The 5,643-nt window shown below is 33.5% G+C and overlaps 1 pseudogene; it reads right to left on the bottom strand.

The window, feature by feature from the left end:
- Nucleotides 1–1,388: 1,388 nt before the first annotated feature.
- LOC122850498 lies at nt 1,389–2,328 on the bottom strand (annotated as a pseudogene).
- Between the last annotated feature and the right edge of the window lie 3,315 nt (nt 2,329–5,643).

Genomic DNA, 5,643 nt, shown 5'->3' with positions numbered 1-5,643 from the left:
AAAATACAAGCGTCCAAGAAAAAGCAGTAGCTGAGGAAAAGATGTAGGTAAGGAATTGAGGTTGCCAAAGAATTATGTTTCAAGGAAATAATTCCTTACCCTGGTGGAAATATTACTCCGGCATTACTCCGGCATTATTCCGGCATTATTCCGGCATTACTCCGGCATTTCTCCGTTTTTGGCCCATTTCCGGAGAAATTACTCCGGCATGAGGTTGATGGCGGAAAAATTACTCCGGCATGGAATTGATGGCGGAGAAATTACTCCGGCATGAGATTCGTGCCGGAGAAATTATTCCGGCATTAAGTTGATGGCGGAAAAATTACTCCGGCATGAAATTGATGGCGGAGAAATTATTCCGGCATGAGGTTGATGGCGGAGAAATTATTCCGGCATGAAGTTGATGGCGGAAAAATTACTCCGGCATGAAATTTATGGCGGAGAAATTATTCCGGCATGAGGTTGATGGCGGAGAAATTATTCCGGCATGAAGTTGATGGCGGAAAAATTACTCCGGCATGGAATTGATGGCGGAGAAATTATTCCGGCATGAGATTCATGCCGTAGAAATTGTTCCGGCATGGGATTAATGCCAGCAAAATTATTCCGGCATGGGATTGATGGCGGAGGAATTATTTCGGCATGGGATTGATGGCGGAAAAATTACTCCGGCATGGAATTGATGGCGGAGAAATTACTCCGGCATGAGATTCGTGCCGGAGAAATTATTCCGGCATTAAGTTGATGGCGGAAAAATTACTCCGGCATGAAATTGATGGCGGAGAAATTATTCCGGCATGAGGTTGATGGCGGAGAAATTATTCCGGCATGAAGTTGATGGCGGAAAAATTACTCCGGCATGAAATTTATGGCGGAGAAATTATTCCGGCATGAGGTTGATGGCGGAGAAATTATTCCGGCATGAAGTTGATGGCGGAAAAATTACTCCGGCATGGAATTGATGGCGGAGAAATTATTCCGGCATGAGATTCATGCCGTAGAAATTGTTCCGGCATGGAATTGATGGCGGAGAAATTATTCCGGCATGGGATCAGTGAAGGAGAAATTATTTCGGCATTAGATCAGTGAAGGAGAAAAAACTCCGGCATAAAACTAGTGGCGGATTCATTTTTCCGACATTAACTTCATGCCGACAAAATTATTCCGGCATGAGATTGACGGCGGAAAAATTACTCCGCCATGAGATTGATGGCGGAGTAAATACTCCGGCATGAAAGTAATGTCGGAAAAATTAGTCCGCCGCTAGTTTTATGCCGAAGCATTTTCTTCAGCATTCATCTTATGCCAGAATAATTACTCCGGCATAACATTAATGCCGGAGTAATTAATTCGGCATGAGATTACTAAAAAACAATGTAGAAATGTTGTATGTTCATCAATTTTATCAAATATATTTATTTAAACTAACCATCACATTTAATGACTCAGAAAAACTAAAATTATATTTTCGGAATGTGGTACGTTTATAATTAACTGCTTTTCCAAGATCTATAAATTTATCATCAATCATATAATGTACACGCCATGATAAATCAGCAGCACATTGACGTAATTTTGGCATAACACGTTGTTCAACATCTTCTCGTTGTAATAATGTTGCAATATACTAACACATGCATCAACAGCTAATAAACGAACAGAATCTTGTTCATCTCGTGCAAGTATAACAAACATTAGAATTGAATCAGATTTTAAATACTCAATTTCAACAACTTTCGCAAATTCTCCCAATTTTGATGATGCTGAACGTCGCCCCATTAGTGTATCATCTTGACATAAATTACAAAAATGATTTCTTAATTCAGCTATTGTTGCTGTACTTACACGTGGATAAGATACACTTATTAAACCACATGTCGATGTTCTTGACGTACACCAATCACCAGATGCCAAACGTTGTACCAATGGAACAAAATGTATCAACTCACAACGAGTATGTTCAGCACAAAGTGCCAAGGCAATCGTTGAAAGTTTTTTGATTGAATTTAATCGCAGCTATAAAATAAAAATATATTCATTAATTGTAATAAAATAAAATGTTCATCATATTTACATTTTAAACAAATTTTAAATCAACTGATATGATGAAATTAATATAAAAAAAAACAGTCCAGTTATAACCTCATTGTTACAAACACTTGCTGACTAAGATCGAGTTATTTTTTTTTTTTCAAACATAAAAAACTTTGGTAATATTTGAAAAATAATAATTATTGTACTTACTTGTAAATTTTCATTTTATAAGTCATTGATCAGAACTGCAATTGGATAAAGACTGTCGTCCGTTGGTGAGTCGGCTGCTGCCATTTTGCTGAACCACAAATTTATCCAAGCAGAATTCATTTATTCTGAGTGTTTTAATATTAGCCCTGGGCACAATATGGCTTTTTTTATTATTTTATTTGTTTATTGATATGATTTTCCATTGCCTTATATACTAGGGCACAACACTACAACTTTTTTCTTTTAACAAGATAATGAATAAAAACAATCTACGTTGCTTCCACTGCTATGCTACAGTGGCGCACACATGACACATGTATACACATGTATATGAGTAGCGATGGTGAGCAGTAGAGGTGGTATTTCTGGCAGCCGTCCGGCGACTCGGCGAGGATTAGATTATAAATGTGTGAGCGAACTTGACAATTTTTTTTTTTTATAAAGCATGTGTATGTGCGGGGTTGGATGTGGTTCTCCATGACCAAAAGAACACAAAAGAATAGATTGTCATATTATAAAAATGTTCAACCGATGAAAAATACTTCTAGTTTGATTGCTCAAAAATAGTATTTATTAATAACAATTGTAATATTTTCTCCGCCATCAATCCCATGCCGGAAAAATTTATCCGCCATCAATCTCATGCCGGAGTAATTTCCCCACCATCGATACCATGCCGGAGTAATTTTCCCACCACCAATCTCATGCCGGAGTAATTTCTCCGCCATCAACCTCATGCCGGTATAATTTCTCCGCCATCAATTTCATGCCGGAGTAATTTCTCCGCCACCAACCTCATGCCGGAGTAGTTTCTCCGGAAATGGGCCAAAAACGGAGTAATGCCGGAGAAAGCCGGAAAAAGCCGGAGAAATATTTCTACCAGGGTAGTCACATTAATTCCTTAGCTACATCTTTTCCTTAGCTACTGCTTTTTCTTGGACATTTTTTATTTATTTTATAAATAGAATACGTGTAAATTTATTTTTTTAAAATACAAATGTCCAAGAAAAAGCAGTAGCTAAGGAAAAGATGTAGCTAAGGAATTGAGGTTGCCAAAGAATTATGTTTCAAGGAAATAATTCCTTACCCTAGCGAAAATGGCGACACCGATCCGACACCAATCCGACAGTTGGTTTGTGCACTGATCTCATACAAAAACGACACAAAACCGACACACGACTATAAGAATTTCTAAGTCACAAAAATAAAATAGTAAGAAGCATTTAAAAAATAAAATATTATGTCTAAAAATTTCTTAATAATATTCTCACAATTTAAGACACATTAGAATTTTTTTTAAATAATTTTTTTATTGAAAAAACTTAATTCTGTTTACGTATTAAAAGTGAGGTTAGCTGTCAGAATCATCTGTACACGACTGTGAGATTTTACAATTCTCACACAATTCCGACACAATTCCGACACACGACTGTGAGAATTGTAAATCCGACACAATTCCGACACAAATCCGACAGACGTACGACAGTATATTTTTATTTTGTATTTAATATAAAAGAAAGCATTTTATTAACAAAAATTTTTGTTCAATATTAAAGTTATAATATTTTAATAATTTTAGGCATAAGTATTAGATTTTTTTTTTTTGAATAAATTTTGACAAAAAAAATAATTGGAATCGTCTGTGAGAATTTGCGATTTGCAAAAATTCTTGTTTAATAATAAAATTATAATCTTTTAATAATTATAGGCATATTAGATTTTTTTCAAACTATTTTATTAGAAAATTATCATTTTTGATGTGTAAACATCTTTAGGCGCGGGTTGGGTTAGAGTAAAAGGAAAAAACATAGAGTTTAGACGTCAGATCCGGTAACGGATCTGGGCAGGAATCCATTTTCTGTTTGCGTTTTTACATGGCTGCCATAATTCTCAACATGGCTGCCGTAATTTTAAACATGGCGCCTCCATGATCCAAGCTTTGAACACTAGATACACTACACACACATTACACACAACTACATTTTTCAGTGATATTTTGGCAATATATAGTAATAGTAATTTCGAGTGATTTAAACGCGCGTGTGAATTAAACATTGTCGAGCGGGTGGATTAAATCACGGAGGCGCCATGTTTAGAATTATGGCAGCCATGTAAAAACGCAAACTTTTGCGTGTCGCGAGTTCGCACCCTCAGTCTACATTGCACCTTGCAGCGCCTCGGTCGGTAACCGTTACCATCAGCCGTTCTGTAGTATAGATGAATTCAAATGCGCGTATTTATATATTTAATTAATTTATTATTATATATATATATGCGCCGTTGTATATATTAATATACAAGTATTTTATTTGTATTTATTAGTTATACTTGCATTTGTTAGGCGAAGTAAAGTTCATATTGTACATATATATACATGCATATGCAAGTATTTTTCATTTACAAGATTAATATACCTATTATTATTGTTTATATAAAATAATATTTTCTAAATACAAAAGATAATATTGAATTATTATACAATAATAATTTATTTATAATATTGACTAATTTTATGTTTTAAAAAAAGAGAAATAGACATTGATGACTGATGTGTTAGTTTGAAAGAGAAAATTATTATTGTAATTGTTCAGAGGAATTTCAGAAGATATCATCATAACCGAGACAACACGTTTTTTTATTCGGTTTTTATAGAAAATTTTCTCACGATTACGGAAAAAATGCGGAAAAAATTCCTACGAATGCGCAAAGTAGTTAAAAATGGAGTTGAAATATGGAAAAAACGGCTATTTATCGGTTATAAATCGTGTAGTTATTGAAATAACGATTAATTCTCGAATTTAATAATGGCCATCAATGAATCTCGTCAAGTAAAAAAAAAAGTTAACATAAAAAAATTCGATATCGCGAATAGTTTTCGAGTTATAATAACTTATATATTTCGATATATTAAGTTTTTTTGTTTAATATTAATAAAGGCAATCGATAAAACTCGCCAAGCTAAAAAAAAAGCCCAATAAAAATTTTTATATCTCGAATAGTTATCAAATTATCGATATTTTTTTTAAAATGTATACAATTTTTTTTTCTCAAAAAAAAAAGTCGAAATTTTTGTTTTTTTTTTCAAAAAAACTGCTAATTATTGATTGTCGCGTATTGTTAAGCACGAATATATATTTTTTTTTCGAAAATAATGAATATATCCAAGTTTTTTTTACTTGGTCGCTAGGTTTTTTACTTAGCTATATTTTTTACTTAGCTATTTTTTTTACTTAGCTATATTTTTTACTTAGCTATATTTATAGCCAAACACACAATATCTACATAATTTTACTTAGCTATATTTTTCCTTAGCTATATTTTTTACTTAGCTATATATTTTTTACTTAGCTATATTTTTTACTTAGCTATATTTTTTGCTTAGCTATTTTTTTTACTTAG

The sequence above is a fragment of the Aphidius gifuensis genome, linkage group LG2 (genome assembly GCF_014905175.1).
Source record: "Aphidius gifuensis isolate YNYX2018 linkage group LG2, ASM1490517v1, whole genome shotgun sequence".
Classification (NCBI taxonomy): Eukaryota; Metazoa; Arthropoda; class Insecta; order Hymenoptera; family Braconidae; genus Aphidius; species Aphidius gifuensis.
This window is presented reverse-complemented; position numbering and strand designations above follow the sequence as displayed.